At 38.4% G+C, this 17,525-nt stretch overlaps 1 protein-coding gene across 1 annotated transcript in view; it reads right to left on the reverse strand.

The window, feature by feature from the left end:
• The window catches only part of LOC135710422 (transmembrane protein 65), a 620,863-nt gene that overhangs the window by 450,898 nt on the left and 152,440 nt on the right, over positions 1-17,525 (reverse strand). The gene's annotated exons all lie outside the window — the stretch shown is intronic.

The raw sequence follows: 17,525 nt of genomic DNA on the forward strand, positions 1-17,525 counted from the left end.
CTTCCTTTGGATGTGACACCTGATTTTTTCCGATAGTTTATTTAAATTTTCGCCACAAGTTTCTCAATTCGTGTCTTGGAAGTTTCCCGGATGTTTTTCTAACTTTTCTTAGAAATTTCTAAGAAATCTTCACCCAGGGGAGCTTCTTTCGTCTTTCTCTGGATGTTTTGTCAGCTTCGTTCAGAAGCTAATTCAAACATTCCCCGGAGTTTTCTTCCGGATTTTTTCGATCATAGTTCAAAAGCAAAAATTTTGCTTTGAGACTATGATGTAATATGCTCGAAATTTCGGCCATGGGTTGTGGCCTTTTTCAAGGGAAAATATTGTTTGTCGTTATTGTCAATAGTTTAGTCGTCGTATGGCTGATTTTCCATATTGGTTTCATTTAATGATACTTAATTGAAAAAAAGTACTTGGTCACAATTTCGATCACCATTTGAGGACAACGATAATTTTAAAAATTAAATAAAAAATTTAAAGAGTGTTTTAAGGCTGAGAAAGCCGTTCAACAAAGCAATACCAACAATCAATATGAAACTAACGATTTTAAATTGGCTCACTACTTGACTAGCCTATTGGTCCCAAGCAAACGATTAACGTATCCCATTCTAGTCGAAATTCTAGTACTACGCAATGTTTGTTTTGATTCGCTATGAAAGTTTGACAGATAAAACTAGGGGTTATTGGTTTTATCTATGTTTCGAGGGGTGAATCGATTAGCTTGGGACCGAAGAGAGTACCAGAGCTGAGCCAAAAAGTTGAGCACATTATTTCGGGACCTTCTAGTCTTAGAGTTACCTCTATGGCAATACCCTTCAAATCCCAGTCGTCACGATTGTTAAAAAATTTGCTTGCGATAAGCTTTCAAACAATCTGGCAACGCTGCCAGCCACATGAAATTAATCTCAAATTACCCCATTACAACAAACTTTGGGACTTATATTCACCAAAGTCTGCTTCAAAAAAATGATGGGAGCATATCCGCTCTGTCCCTGATCTGTAAACAGTGACAACCTTTCTCCTCTGCACGAACTTGTTGCATCCCTGGATCCTGCAACAACCATGGAAATGTTGTTCACGTATCCCAAAAAATCAACTATTTTCCTGATTGCAAGCATTGAAGTTATTTGTCATTTTGAAGAAGGCCACTTTTCCTACAATTTGACAAGCTTTATGATCACCAAGAACGTACAAAACAAGACAAATTTTCTTTTTAAAAAGTGAAAATGCTGATCTCAGTCACGTTTGACAGATGTTTACATTTTTATCACCACTACGACAACAGCGTCACGGACTTCACTATTGGTCCCAAGCAAATCGATTAACGTACCCCATTCTAGTCGTAATTCTAGTACTATACAATGTTTGTTTTGATTCGCTATGAAGTTTGACAGATAAAATGAGGGGTTTGTGGATTTTCATATGTTTCGAGGGGTGATGCACTATCTTCGGTATCAAGCTAATCGATGCGATTAGCTTGGGACCGAAGATAGTACCATAGAGTTAACTCTAAGACTAGTAGGTCCCGAAGAAACGTGTTCAACTTTTTGGCTCAGCTCTGGAACTGCCATGTGGAACTTGTCTATGCCATTGCGATCAGGCTATGTCGCCAATCCTCCTCAATGGTGGGCAGGGGTTGAAACAGTTGACGTTATTTACTACACTCGCTTCGTTGTCGTGCGCGACAGTCTGTTTTTATTGGTACACTCATGCTCTACCGTCGTCTCTCTTACACAACACAACCGGTAGAATAACATTCGAGCGAAAAGAAAATTATCAAATAACTATCATATGACATGAGCAATTTCTAGGGGCATCCCACTCTAAACTTTGTATTTTTCCTTATATACATATAAAAATCTTAGTGATATCTAAGATACCCAAAATACTTTAAAATACTTAAGAAATATCTAGCGTTAGTTTATTTGCTTGGTTGCTATGTCAATTTGATTTGCTTGTTTATCCAATGTCAGGTGTTGGATATTGGTTAATTTGTTAAGCAATTAGCATTCATTTGATTAGGAGCGTGAACAGCTATAGGTGTTCCGGACCATTTTCAGTGTAATCTGTTCACCATGTAGCAGAAAGTATTAATTTTGATACGCATTGGAACCTTTTGTTGTTACTCGTTCGAGTTTCATCATTTGTATTTGTATCTAATAGTGAATTTTGTGTTGTTCTTTTTCCGCTCGGTTCTTGGCTGTGTGACTATGACAATGCCTGATAAGAACATAATTGGATGTGCGAAACCATGTGACCATACTATCACCCATATTCTCGTTTACGTCCGGACAGTATTTTAAACGAGAATATGGGCGTATTGCGGAAACGCAGATCTCTTAGATTTCCACCTTCTAAACGCAAAACATGCTTATTACAGTAGATAATAAACCATAAAGGCCATTGGACACAGTATAAGCAACATAGTCAGAATAATTTAAATGAACGGATTTAGTTTTCTTTATTTTCCTACGTATAATTTAAACAAGTAAAACGTTGTGTTCAATGGGTTCAATGTTATATAATGATTGCATTAATTTTTCAAAATAATCAATATAGTAGTTTAGTCAAAAGAGCCAAAAGCTTCTGGCCAGAAACGAATCACGATCATTCCCATTCAACATCCGGTAGATCGACAAACTTTTCTTCCTGCATTTGCTCAGGCCAGCAACACGTTTTCACGGCTTCAGATCCTCGATACTGCAAAAACAAAATCGTAGTCCGATGATTCACTGCTAGGTAGGTCAACATGTTTAGAAATAAGGTGAATTCCGTCCTGGGCGATGTAACACGCGCAAGGCGAGATTTTGCGAAGGTACGAGACGTAGAGAGAGAGTGAGAGAGAAAAAAGTACTAGTTGTTTCTCTCATGCCATCGAAAATTTTGCTCCGGTCAGCTAATGCATGCTCATATCTGAATATACCAATACTCATCATCGCATGATCTTTGTGCACCGAGAGGGTATATGTGAGCCAATACACACTTTGAGTTTAGTCGACCGGTAAACACCTTTTAACTTGTACTGAAAACATCATTCTTTGTAACTAGCCCTTGAAGCATTTTTACAACCTGAATCGCTGAAAAATATAAATTAAATAATACTAATTTATACTCATAATTAAAATATTTAACACTCCCATTTTTATAAATACAAGACGAACACATGCATTAGTAACCGGTCATTAAAAAATAAGTGTTACTTCGATGGAAATTAATAGCAATGGTTTAAAATACTTAAAAATACTTAAGAATACTTACGCGGGATTTACAAATATTTTACTGATATTAGGTATGAAGTTTAGAGTGGGATGCCTCTAGAGTAATTTCGTTCTAATTCCTCAATTTGGTGTAAATTAAACCATTTCTGATCAGAAATGTTATTCCTAGGACATCATTGCTTGCTATTTTCAGAATTCACACAAGGACAACATCAGCAGCTCTTATTATGAGAAAAACTACATACATTCGTGACGGTCTTCGGCGACAGTGTCATATGACAGAGCCTGTCGTATGACATTTGAGTTTGGTACTGTACTATGATAGCTTGTTTTCCAAGTGTCGGAGGCAGAAGCAGTCGATTATCACAGAAAATGTGTCGACTACCGTGACCGCTTACAAGACTGATGGTGGGTCTTTCCATCTACTGGTATTTCCCTTAATCCTCCGGAAGAAATGAGTTCCTGACTGTAAGCATTCTCAGCAGTTTAATATTGTGGTCATTAGCCAATGATGTAGATCCAGGGCAGGGACCTCCCAGCTGTAGCAGCTTGCTAGTCTGCCAAAGGCTGCAAAATATACTGTTTCCTCGTTTTCATTTACTCCGATGTGTCCTAGGGATCCATACAAAATAATGTACTTCTGAATTCCTTTGATACAGGATTATTTGACCATGTCGAACTGGAATTTGATTAGTACGCTAGCAGAATCACTTCTTCCTGGGGTCATTCAATAGTGTCAATCCACTCTGCACCCCCGATAATGGCGTCACCGTGCTGTGGCAATGATGGCGATTATCTCTAATCCAAGCCAACCTGATTTGGAAGCACTGGGTAAGTGACTACTTGCATGAGCATGGTTAACCGCCCACGCCTGCTGCTCTGTTATCGCCAGATCAGCTGCATTTACACAAAGAACCAACAGATGATGTTTGGGACTAACATTCATCCGCAATGTGTAAAAACAGCAGATCTAATACTTAGCAATACCCGCGCCGGCCGTGTCCGAATGCAGGTCAAATAGGGAATGGGAAGGAATGTGTTGACATGACACTCGCTGTGAAGGAAACCTAGAAGTCCTCTGCGCTTCCACAAGAAATTAAATCAAATAAATGGAAAGCTCTCATAAATGGAAACCTAATTCGGCAACTGTTTCTGGCTGTTCAACGCTGTTGACGATCATCATCACAAGTGGATTAATTAATTGAAACGAACTCACCAAATGAATCCATGAGCAATGTCAACCGAATGAAATTGCATGACGCTGCTGGTCCATCTTTCTTGCTTGAATCAGAATAATATCCACCCTTGACCGCTTCCTCCACCTCGTACTGATGATACTTTTCAACTGAAATAACATGTTGCCTCTCCTTGAATACACCTTGATCCATGGTGATTTCTTTTAATCTGGGTAATTTCATGTCTGTATCTGTGATTAAAGGAGTCTCCAGGATTACTACTTGTGGGTCGCTTCTCCGTGACGTCGTCGAAAACGAAAGAACGTCGGGGGTTCAGTGGGGGAGTTTATTTTTCGGAGCTCCTTCTTAACTCTTTGTTATCGACTTCTGGTTGGTGACCGATGGTTGGTTTTTTATACTGTTATAAAAATATAACGAAATATATTTTCCTATTTTTTACTCGTCAAATAAACAGCGGAGAAAATGCACGTCAAACTTGTTCAAAGGCAGAGCCTACTATCGAAAGCAGGATTAGTTTTCCGTTTGATTCAAAAGTGTAAAATTTTGCTCTCATTTTTGCTGTGTTAACCGTTAAGTCAACCAAAATGATCTCCAGCTTTGCTCGGGTGGCGTCGTTAGCATTGGTACTAAGTACGGAAAACGAGATCGATGGAAAACAAATCATGAAAAAAAAATAAGTGTGAAGGATGTCGGTGAAAGACGGGACTGGACAGTTGCTTACCGATCCCACTGAGGGGTTGTTCATTAACTACGTAGACAGAATCCTGATGAATGTGGGCGTCTTAGTGGAATACCTGTATAATGAAAGAGAGAGAAGGATTAGTAATTTCCATTTAATTCCACTACCTTATTTGCTTATCCTTGACAGATACGCGTATTTCGTCTACAATGTGCAGACTTCTTCAGTGTCTTGTACTAATACTCGACTGAATATAAGACACTGAAGAAGTCTGCACATTGTAGACGAAATACGCGTATCTGTCAAGGATAAGCAAATAAGGTAGTGGAATTAAATGTAAATTACTAATCCTTCTCTCTCTCATTATACGTAGAAAGTTTTTTGTGATTCTTGACTCCCCGCCCCCTACGTAGACAATTTACCACTTTGTCAAGCAGTTTTGGTGTGACTTTCTACCAGTGATTTCACAAAACTGGACCAAATAATTTATATTTTTTTATGAAACGCACAAATGTTGGCTACTTTTCTCGAGGTTCTAGAAGAAAATATCTCAAAATAATGTTTTATTTCAAAGTTCGCGTGGTAGTAAACGTCATTTTAAGTGCTCGAATAAAGTGGTTAATTGTCCATACATATTTTTTAATTTGTATGGGCGGTGGATAATTGCCAACTTTAACTGTCTACTTAGTTAATGACAAGCCCCTTACAACAATATATCTCAAAGGTAGGACATGCCCTACGCACATAAATACCTCGGTGGAACAGTCAAAGCCCTGCAGCAATAGCCGACTGCAAGAGTGGATCGCTTTTTGAAGCATTATAGATTTGAAAAAAATATTTAAGGTTCAATTCATGTTTTTTTTTAACACACGCACACTTCCCAAAGGATATTTCTCTATATAAAAAATGCAACCCTTTGAAATTCGTTCGGACCTTTTTCACTATGACATAGGATTTTCTTAAATTTCATATTTATTTTCCTGTTTCCATCTGTTTATTACCAGCTTAAGACTAAGGATTCGTTATAGTTTGATGTTTGAGTTCATGTTTTTTTTTTCTTCTCTCAGTAGTGACTAATGCAACTGTAATATATTTGTTTACATCCTTCTTCAAATATGTCTCCTCAAAATGAACACACGATACAATGCGCTAGTAGGTATAATACCAATGTAGTAAACGTTTGTTATTTGCTTTCAGTTGGTTGCTGTTTGATTTGCTTATTTGATGAGGAGAAAATTCCTGCATTTGTTGTTTTTCTTTTATCATGGTTATTCCCTTTCTTTCGGACATTTGTCTTTCATTATGTGTATGTATTCTGATTTGTCATGGAAGAGCCGTGAGTTATGAGTAACATTATAATTATTTTATTTGCTGCATTCAGTTTCTGGCTTCTTAATTCGACCTGCTCCAAAGGTGTCTTCTTGCTGCTGTTGTTGTTGTTTTTATCCTAAAAACTACGGTTTTGGTATTTTAAGTTTTTTTTTTTGCTAATTTGTTGCAGTTCCTCGGAAATTGCTATGTTTCGATTTCTATCAACGAGTTTCTAAACATTCGAAGTGATAAACATTTGCTGCTGAAAAATAGAAACACAGAGACGAGTCACACTATCTAAAAACCCTACCACGTCCGGGGAGTGGAGTATTTCTCTGGGGGTTAGTATTTTCATTTTTCTTTATTTTATTTTTTATTATTTTTCAATTTGTGGTTGTTATTTCTACTTCCATCATCGACTGCATATACCCATAAAAGTTTATCTCGATAGTCGGAAAGCATCAGGAAATTTTGTTATCTTTCTTTTTTTAAGGCAGGGTACTTTATAAGAATGGGGAGAAGTTTTCCGTTTAGAATTTGTTGTGTGCACCATGGTTTGTGTTGCTGGTGTGGATCGGAATGGGAAAAGGATACAGCTTGTTATATGTTGTTTTTTGTTTGTCCTTTATTTCGCTTTATCTCCCTCTTCGAGGTCCTGTGATAATAACTCTTAACATCCAAATAATAACGAGCGGTGTAATTGAAAGCTCACGTTTTCCTAGTTGTGGGAGTTTTGATGTTATCCCTGTTTATCATCGGAAAGGCAGGCAAGGTGAAAGGGACATCAGAGGGGTAATGAAGCTGAATAATTGGTTATTGTTTTGATTCTGCCTACATACTACAATCCGTGTAAAGTGTCTTCAGTGGGCTTTGTGTCGGTCAACCCGCACCGTGTCGTATGTCATTCATTATTGTGCTGGATCCAGGAACGTATCGACGATTGCTACGGGTTACTACTAAGTTGTTATTTCATTTCGCTTTCTATACTTACAACTACAAAAAGAGATGTGTGTCTAAATGACTAACCTTGCTGGACGATATTTGAAATTCGTTTCTTTGCTACGAGTTTGGTTTGTTGATGTATTTAATCGATTTTTAAACTATCCAACTATGTTGACAAATGTTGATAATGTTTATATATATATGTTTCTCTAATTTCGATTTTGGTGGACCCATGTTCTATATTCTAACAATTAATTAGCTTCGGTTCATGTGGAGCAACTGTGGTAACGTATAATATAATAATGAACATTTGCTAACGATTTCGCGTAACGTTTGATAAGTTATTTGGAGCTGTAAGTACAACTAAATACTGAGAATCAGCGCTATGGTGTAATCTAAATGGCATGCATAGCGTAGGTACACGAAGCCTCGGAACGTTGCTTTAATATTAACAAATAATCGACAGCAAAAACAATTGATAACAAGTTTTAGATTTGTAGTCTATGTTGGCACATGCATCTAATTGGAAACTTGTTCACGACAGTAACGTAGTGTTGATTTTCTACATAAAGAAAGCTGGCAGGATTCTTGCAGCTACAGAACAGTACAACTGGAAGAATGTCACAATCCACATCCACAAAGGTTACTCAACCTTTGATAACAGGACATTGTCCTTGTAAATATCACCTGAAACTCATTGTTAAAGTGCATGAAGACGAATGTCACTTTTGCAGCTTAATAATGAAAGCTCTGAATATTGGTTGTGTGAATGGGGTGCATAAACGATGTAGATATCTTGATAAGGGTCTTTATGGGACCTTGGGTACTCTGGGCTGCTGCTCCCCATCAGGTGGTAAATTTCATAAGGAATGTATTAGTTGGTTGGGATAATTCCCAGGATAATTGCCTGGTGGTATTAACTCAAATAATTTTTTTCCTCTGATCGGAACCTAACACTACTGCGACCAGTAAATTGATCTATTGTAGTATATCCCGTGTGCTTAGTTTAGTGCATGTCGTATTACTCCATCACTATTGAGAAATGATTTTTTTTTTCCTTTGGTTTGTTTTTTTTCCGTCGATCTTGTTTTCCGTGCTGAGCACCAATGCTACCGACGTGCCAGGAAGGCAGCTCCCACACCTGGACCCTACCTATCGACCCATCAACTCATGAACCGGGGACCAACGGCTTTACTTCCCATCCGAAGGAAGGCGTGATCAGAGATGTTATGCCTCAGAACATCCCGGCGGCGCCGACTGGGATTGAACCCAGGCCTGTTGGGGTGAGAGGTAATCACGCTTACCACTACACTACCGGCGTCGTTATTGAGAAATGATGAAGTATTCGATTTTTTTACAGTTGCCACTCTTGCATTTATCGCAAGGATCTGACTCTAATTGAAAGGTCCCGCTATTTATACCCTTCGGAGTGTTGAAACACCCTCCAAAGGCGCGCCCCTCTGTCAGTCAGAATTGGATTCCTTAACAACAAAATTAAGGTATGACACCGATAATGACCATGCATCAGAACCATAGTCTTAACCACTTCAAACGAGGGAACAACGAATAGAAGATTAGGAATCACATAGATGAAGACAACAAACTCATTTTTTTCCTTGTTTCAAGATCATCCTCGGTAGACAAAGCCGAGTCTTGTCACTGTCAAAAAGGCATAAAAAGTAACAAGGACTAAGATGTGCTCCTTGGATTACTGAAAAATCCTGTTCCCCTAGTTTGAAGTAGTCAGGACTAGGAATCGGTGGTAAATTTTACATCCCGTAACGTACCACGAAAAGGTGATCTACCCACGTTACGGGGCTACTCAAACAATAGTGGCGTACCATTACGTTATGGCATAAATAAAAAGAGGAAACACCACAATAGATCAAAACAATGGTCGCGGTCAATATTTGGTATCCTGTACTAGAGTCGGTGTATAATTAGTTACGCCAAGAGAAAAACTGTTGAACTCGCATCACAGTTTTAGAAAGATTTCCTTTCTTTTCACTTGGAAACAGAGGACTTCTATATCAATTTCAATTGACTTCTAGAGAGAAAAAAAAACGGCTGTATTAAATCAGATTATCTTAACAAAAATAGTGGAAATTCTCATTACTGATCATAACCAAACGTATCCCATGATAATTTAATGTTCACTGCGTGTTTATGATCATTTCTTCGATTATGTTTTATATTTTATTGCAATACCTTTCGTGAACCTTCCATAGCATCGTAATGTTTGTTTGCTTTGCACGATACACGTTAAGAAAAAAGTACCCAACGGTAAGTTATTTTCACTCATCTCGACACTATAGTGCAGGAACCCAACAGTAGGTAAAGCTGGCCAAAGTAGTTTTCATTTATTTGTGTGCAATTCACATTGAATTTTCCAATAGCTGTCTATCCAAAAGTAAGTTAGTTGTACCCAAAAGTACATGATAATACCGAACGTTGAGTTCACACACTTTACTACCCCTGTTGGGTGGTTTTGCTCCTCCGTTTTTGACAACATTACAAGGAGAAAAGGAGACAAACTAGTCAAAAGTAAGTAAAAGTGAACTGACCGTTGGCTACTGTAGGTAGCCGGTTTGACATTTCAATTAGTAGACTTGACTTCACTCTTGGCGTGACTCAATATACGCCGACTCTATCCTATACCAGTGTCTGTTTTTATCATTTACCATTGCAAGGAGTAGCGCTTCAACCCAGTGTAGATGAATTACGTTTGTTTTGAAAATCTTCGCTGTCACGTACGAGCGAAATGAACAAATCAAGGTGAACATTGCATTAGATCCTAAGTAACATTAACCGATTCTCTTCGTTAACTTTCTCTTTGAATTCGCACGGCCATGTAAATGAGGGTTATTCTGCGTGGCGAATCAGGTGAGACGACAATTGTCACCTCGCAGTCACATGACTCTTCTCACTCTATTCCGACAGTCGACTCGGGTGAGGTGAGAGGTTCATTCTTAGGTGAGTTGCAAAGTGACTCGGTGTTCATTCGCCGAAATGTCATGAAAAAAAAAATGAAAATGTTCGGCCTGTGCTAGGCCCTTTCAGTTTTGCCTGTTTGTTGTTTTCGATTGCGGACGAAGATTTTTTTTTTCAATCGTGGTTTTTTTTTAATTAGTTTCCAGGTTCCGGTGTATTCCTCCATTTACGAACCACACCGGCGGATCGTAAATCGAAACAGACGTAAAAAACATTATTTGCGATTTTTTCCTAAAAAGTTTTTGGAAAATTTTGTCGAATACCGCACAAAATGGGTATTTTTTGGTATCTGGGTGACGTACGGGGACCGGAAATCAATGCCTGACGTTATTTTTATTTCAATATGGCGGCTTCCGGTTAGAGAAAAGCTGGGAAGTACTGCAAAATTACCAACAACATGGGTATTTTTGGAATCTTGGTGACGTGTGGGGACTGGAAATCGATGTCTGAAGCCTTTTTGAAATTCAATATGGCTGCTTCCGGTGCGAGAAAAACTTGTACATTCTGTCAAATACTCCTCAATATGGGTATTTTTGGAGTCAGGGTGACGTTTGAGGACCGGAAATCGATGTCTGACGGCATTTTGACATTCAAGATGGCGGCTTCTGGTTAAAGAAAAACTTGGAAATTCGGACAAGTACCCCTCAATATGGGTATTTTTGGAATCCGGGTGACGTGCAGGGACCGGAAAACCATGTCTGACGTCCCTCTGAAACTCAATATGGTGGCTTCCGGTTAGTGAAAAACTGGGAATTACTGCCAAATACCTCACCATATTGGTATTTTTGGAGACGGGGTTCTGTGTACGGACCCTAAATCGATGTCTGAAGCCATTTTGAAATTCAATATGGCGGCTTCCGGTGCAAGAAAAACTTGGAAATTCTGTGAAATACCTCTCAATATGAGTATTTTTGGAGTCTTGATGACGTGTAGGGACCGGAAATCGATGTCTGAAGCCATTTTGAAATTCAAGATGGTGGCTACCGGTTAGAGAAAAACTTAGAAATTTTCTCAAATATCGCACCATATGGGTATTTTTGGAGTTGGGGTTACGTGTAAGGGCCGGAAATCGATGTCTGCGGCCATTGTGAAATTAAACATGACGGATTCCGGTTGGAGAAAAACTTGAAAATTAAGTCAAATTCCTCTCAATGTGTGTATTTTTGGAATCTTGGTGAAGTGTAAGGACTGGAAACTCATGTCTGATACCATTTTGAATTCCATATGCAAGCTTTCGGTTAGAGAAAAGCTGGGAACTACTGCCAAATTATCCACATTATGAGTATTTTTGGAGTCTTGATGACGTGTAGGGACCGGACATCGATGTCTGAGGCCGTTTTGAAATTCAAGATGGCTGCTTACGGCAAGAGAAAAACTTGTAAATTCTCTCAAATACCTCACAATATTTGTATTTTTAGAGTCGGATTGACGTGACGGATCGATGTCTGAATCGGGGTGACGACCAGAAATCCATGCCTGGCGCCATTTTGATATCCAAGATAACGGCTTCCGTTTAAATAAAACTGGGCTATTGTCAAATACACCACATTATGAGTATTTTAGGAATCTTGGTGACGTGTAGGGACAGGAAACTAATGCCTTTTTTTTAAATTCATGATGGTGGCGTCTAGTTATAGAAAAATTGAAAAATACTATGAAATACCCCTCAATGTGGGTATTTTTGCAATCGTGGTGATGTGTAGAGACCAGAAATGCATGGCTGACAACATTTTGAATTCAATATGGTGGCTTTCCGTTAGCAAAAAACTTGGAAATTCTGTCCAATATGGGTATTTTTGGAATTGGAGTGACGTGTGTGGAGGGAAAACCCGCCTGTATTTTTCTATTTTTCTGTAACCGGAAGCTTCCATCTTGAATTTCAAAATAGCATCAGACATGGATTTCTGGACCCTACATGTCAGCCGATTCCAAAAATATTCATATTGTGGTGTATTTGACAGTGTTTCCAAGTTTGTCTTCTATCGGAAGCCACCAGATTGAATTCAAAATGGCCTCAGACATCGATTTCCGGTCCCTACACGTCACCCCAATTCTAAAAATACCCATATTGAGTGGTATTTGACAGAATTTTCAAGTTTTTCTACAACCGGGAGCCGCCATATTGAATTTAAAAATGGCCTCAGACATGGGTTTCCGATCCCTACACGTCACTCCGATTGCAAAAATACCCATATTGAGGAAGCCGAAGAAACAAAAAAAAAATAACTGAAACAAATTTAGAAGTAATAAATTACCGAAAATCGCAACCATCGCTACATAACTCTAAGGTTTTCCATCCAGTCGACTGCAGAGGAGGTTACGACTCTTGTCACATAAAATCGTCACTTCAGTACGACTTTTGTCACCGAAATACGACTGTGAAAATAAGGTGAGAGTTCACCGGGTTCATCCCAAGTGACTTTTCTCACCTCACTCGCCAGCTGGAATCGGGTGACACGAGTGACTCGAGTCACCTCACTTCATTCGCCACGCAGAATAACCCTGAATATATTCTCAGGTATTTTCGGCACACAGATCGATGAAAGGAGCTTTTATCTAGCGTCTAATATGACAAGCACAACAAGAAACAGTTATGTGCTCAAGTTATTAACGAAAGAGAAAGTAGACGAAGAGAATCGATCAATGTTACTTGGGACCTAATGCAATGTTCAGCTTGAAATGTTGACTTCGATACTCGATAGGCACTGTACAATTCTTTGATGAGCTTGTAGAACTTCAAGATCTAAACTCCAGAATAATTTAGAGAGCTTTAACACCGCATTACTCCTGCTCAGATTTCTTTTCTTGATGCATGCTTTTTTCAACATATAGCACAACATTTAAGCTCATTATTTGAAGAAAACTCTAGGTCTTCAACATCCCTAATAAACGGACACCATACACTAACGATATCATAGATGGTACGACCATACCTCATAAAGTTGGGATGATATCCCGAATTGGTGGTTAGACGCTTCTTATGGTTATTGTTTATGCGGGATGGGACGTATGAAACGCTGAAATAAACAAAATCGCATCACAAACAGCAAAGCTGCGACAACAAGGTCAATTTGGCTCCAAAAACTGAAATGGTGCTAAAATGACATACATATAAACCAGCGCTTTTAAAGCGCCAAAATTTCATTATTTGTAAATGCTAAATTTGCCTATAAACTGATTTGTATTGGGGTGGATTCGCATTGAAGCATGATGTCTCCGCTTACCGTTGCTGTTCTTCCACTCAAAAAATTATTTAAACACTTGATTTTTTAAATGCACAATCGCATTTACTTTAAGTGTATTTCACTTTGATTCAATGTGTTATACACGTTAATTTCTAGTATTTCAAACTTTGAAATGTTGAAAATCTTTCACTATCTATTCAAGTGCACATTGAATCACACTATTGAACAGTAGTGGTAGAACGATGGATTTAAAGTGTTTTGCATTTCAATACGATGCGAATTGCTTGCTCAGAAAGGTAAACATCGAAAACAAGAGCTGTGACTATATCCTATCAACCCGCCTCCGGCAGCAGCACACCCCAACAGTCCATGATCGAATCCCAAATCAGACTCATTAAAAATATATGTGAAAGCTCTGACCTCTGGAAGTTTTGTTTATATATTTTACAATTCATTTTTAGAGTCGGTAAAGTAGACGTCGATAACGTAGAATATTGTAGAATATTGAACTATGATGAGCAAAGCTATTGATATCACCATATGAGGCACATAGAATCCAAGTGTGTCACAATTCACATCCATAGTGTTCAGGCATGGTTCATAGCATAAGATTCACACATAAAATGGAGTGTGAGACACATGATGGTGACGTGTGGAATTTTTCGAGTGTAGCTGCTCTTTTTCTCGGTTCTATTCCTTCGCAATAGAGGGTCTCCACAGTTAAATTGCATCACTTTAAAAAAGCCATGACGTTTTGCCCCTTGGGTTAATTTTAATGAAATTATGGGTGATTGGCCTCATCGTGTATTGTGAGTTTCATTGTGAAATTTCTAGAAGTTTTGAAAATTGAGTCGAAGGAACAGCGCGTGCGCGAGAAAACGTTGTACACTTACCTCAACAACCACTATAATCGCAACGAGCCATCGGAAAGATGTTGGGAATCCAACAATCTACTGTTTCTAGTGTCAAAACGTTTCGGAGAAAGTTTAACCACAAACGAAGTGACAGACGGAGCGGCTCGAAAACTTTGGTGACTAACCCGCTATTGCAATTTTACACTATACCACATGGCAACACCACTACTACTGGATTGTACCACATGGCAACACTACTACTGGATTGTACTAGCATTTTCACCAAATGTAATAGAATGTTTTGTTTCTATCTCTTTCACTCTACTCAAAACTGAAATGCATAAAAAAATGACAAAATGACACACTCTTTGCACACTATCAAAGAATCATTATACACAAAATCAACTTTGTTCAAATCAAAACAAAAAACTAACCCATCTGGTGGATGATGGCACAAGCTTCCAAGAAAATTCTATTACAGTGAACCACATTATTTAAATGGATTTCTTCGCCAGTAAGTCGTCTGTCACTTCGTTTGTGGTTTAACTGTCGATCGGAAGCAAGAAAAAGTGTTCCGTACTAGAGTCGGTGTATAATGAGTCACGCCAAGAGAAAATCAGTTGAGTCGCATCACGGTTTTCTAAAGATTCCCTTTCTTTTAACTTGACAACAGAGGACATCTGCATCAACTTCAAATGACTTCTAGCGAGAAAAAAAATTATCGGCTCTAGTAAATCATTATATCAGTGATTTTGTCGAATTATCTTAAAGAAAAATAGTAGAAATTGTCATTACTGATCATTACAAAACGTATCGCATGACAAATGTAATTCTCACTACGTGTATATGATCATTTCTTCGATTATATTTTATATTTAATTGCAATACCTTTCGTGGACCTTTCATAGCATCGTAATGCTTGTTTACTTTGCACGATAGGTAGCCGGTTTGACAGTTCAATAGGTAGACTTGGCTTCACTCTTGGCGTGACTCATTATACACCGACTCTATTCCGTACTACGTTGAAGATCACAAGCGAGTGGTTGCTGCCCGACTATTCCGTTCCGGATGTCGCGAAAAAACTGCACCTAACCAAAAGTTTCGTGCAGAAAGCCAAAGTTCAGAAAGCCAAGGTTTAGAAAGCAGCAAACCGCAATGAACGACAGAATAGGACAGCTAGAATGTTGACAAAAGCACACTGCAGTATCATGGACGATGAAACATACGTAAAAGCAGACTTCAAACAAATTCCGGGAACTCAGTATGTGACTGCGAAAGACAAGTTCAGAGTGCTTCAGAATCTCTCAGGAAACAACAGCAAGTGTCGAAGTTCCTCAAGAAATTCATGATTTGGCAGGCGATTTGTTCGTACGGAAAACGAAGAAAGCCGTTCGCAACAAATACAACCAAGTCTACATGAATGAATGCCTGAAGCAACAACTGCTTCCGTCTCTCAAATCATACAACGTTCCTACAATTGTTTGACCGGATCTAGCCTCTTGTCATTACTCCAAGGACGTCATGGAGTAGTACAAGACGAATGGGGTCAATTTCGTTCCGAAGGATCTCAATCTCCCAAACACTATTCAATTGTAACTGGAAGCGTGTGATACAGGAAGTCCACGCTTTCTTCCTTTTCCTTGATCTCAAGTTGTGCAGGGGTTTCAGTTACTTATTTCTGACATCCCTTGACTGCTTGAAATCCTCTCTGCAACAACGGCCAGGCCGTTGAAATGAAAAATGACGGATTCATGAAGTCGTCTTTTTCCATGATGCTTTCAAAGTATTGGCTACGTTAGTGTGATATTAGATTAGATTAGAAGGATCTCAATCCCCCAAACACACCGGAGTTGCGGCCGACGGAAAGATACTGTCACTAAGGAGCCGGAAATGTTGAAATCATGGTTGAAAGCAAACAAAAAATGTCGATTCAACCATTGAACAAAACCATATGGGTGGAATTAAGAAGAAAGTGGTGAAGAAATAGAGTGCAATAAAGATACGTAAACCAAGTTCAGGGTGGCAAGTGAATTTCCATTTTGAAATTCCTGGTTTTTTCCTGGGTTTCCTGGTCAATGATTTAAAAATTTCCTGGTTTTAAAAACCATGTATTTAAAAAAAACTATTTTTAATAAAAAAAAAATAAAGTGAATACTTGTACCATCATTCTTCGCACAATGCGGAATTTCAAAAACCAAAATAGGTATTAAGGTTCTTGTGAATGCCCGTGAAATCTTTATCTGATTGTTTGCTGTAAAGAAGCTAGTAGGGCCTCGCGCTACTTCGTCGTATCATGGCGCTTATTTCCGTTCTATGTACTAAAACTGTAATAGCAAAGCGTTTTCCCTCATGTTTTTACAAAAACATCTTTGCTTACAAGATTAATTACGATTGACACTGAAACATTTGCGATAACCCGTAAAATGAGCGATTTTAGGGGTGTCTGACGAAGAAAAGCTGAGATACGACGAACTAGCGCGGAGCCCTATCTAATGTCTGAAATTTAGAGATCTATAAGCCCCTAAATCTTGGGATTTCTGTTTTTGAAACTGCGATTTTTTTAACTTTATTATTGAGATTTTTAGCCAACGAGCTACGAAGTGTGATTTGAATGAGGACTCTTTAAACAAACCTTTGCTTTTAACAATTTTACGGATTTCCAGTTTGTTTACATTTTCTGCAAATTGTCAACGATTAAGAATCTTATTTAGTGGAATTTTGATTACAACATGATTTCAAAATCATATGATTAAAAGATTTCATAAACAACGCTGGTTTAATAACTCTTATTATTAAAAAGACTGACTGCTGAAGTTCATAGAAACTTCCTAAAGTTCGTAGAACTTCCCTGAAGCGTTAAGGTCTTTCCTGAAAGGTTTATTGAAGTTTGTATTGCCTGAATTTCATGGGACTTCCCCAAAAATTGAAGGAATTTTTTTAAGATCTTAGAACTTCCCTAAAGTTCGGAGTTTTTTGAAATTCATAGGAATTTCTTAAATATTGTAGAAGTACCACGAAGTTCGTAGAAATTCTCAGAAGTTCGTAAGACATCCTTCAAGTTCGAAGAACTTTCTCGAAGATCTGAGGACTTCCCTGAAGTTTGAAGGACTTAACTGAATATATGAGGACCCTAAATTTAGAAGAGCTCC

The sequence above is a fragment of the Ochlerotatus camptorhynchus genome, unplaced genomic scaffold (genome assembly GCF_037179485.1).
Source record: "Ochlerotatus camptorhynchus isolate MF236.1 unplaced genomic scaffold, CSIRO-AGI_Acam_v1.1 ptg000036l, whole genome shotgun sequence".
NCBI lineage: Eukaryota > Metazoa > Arthropoda > Insecta > Diptera > Culicidae > Ochlerotatus > Ochlerotatus camptorhynchus.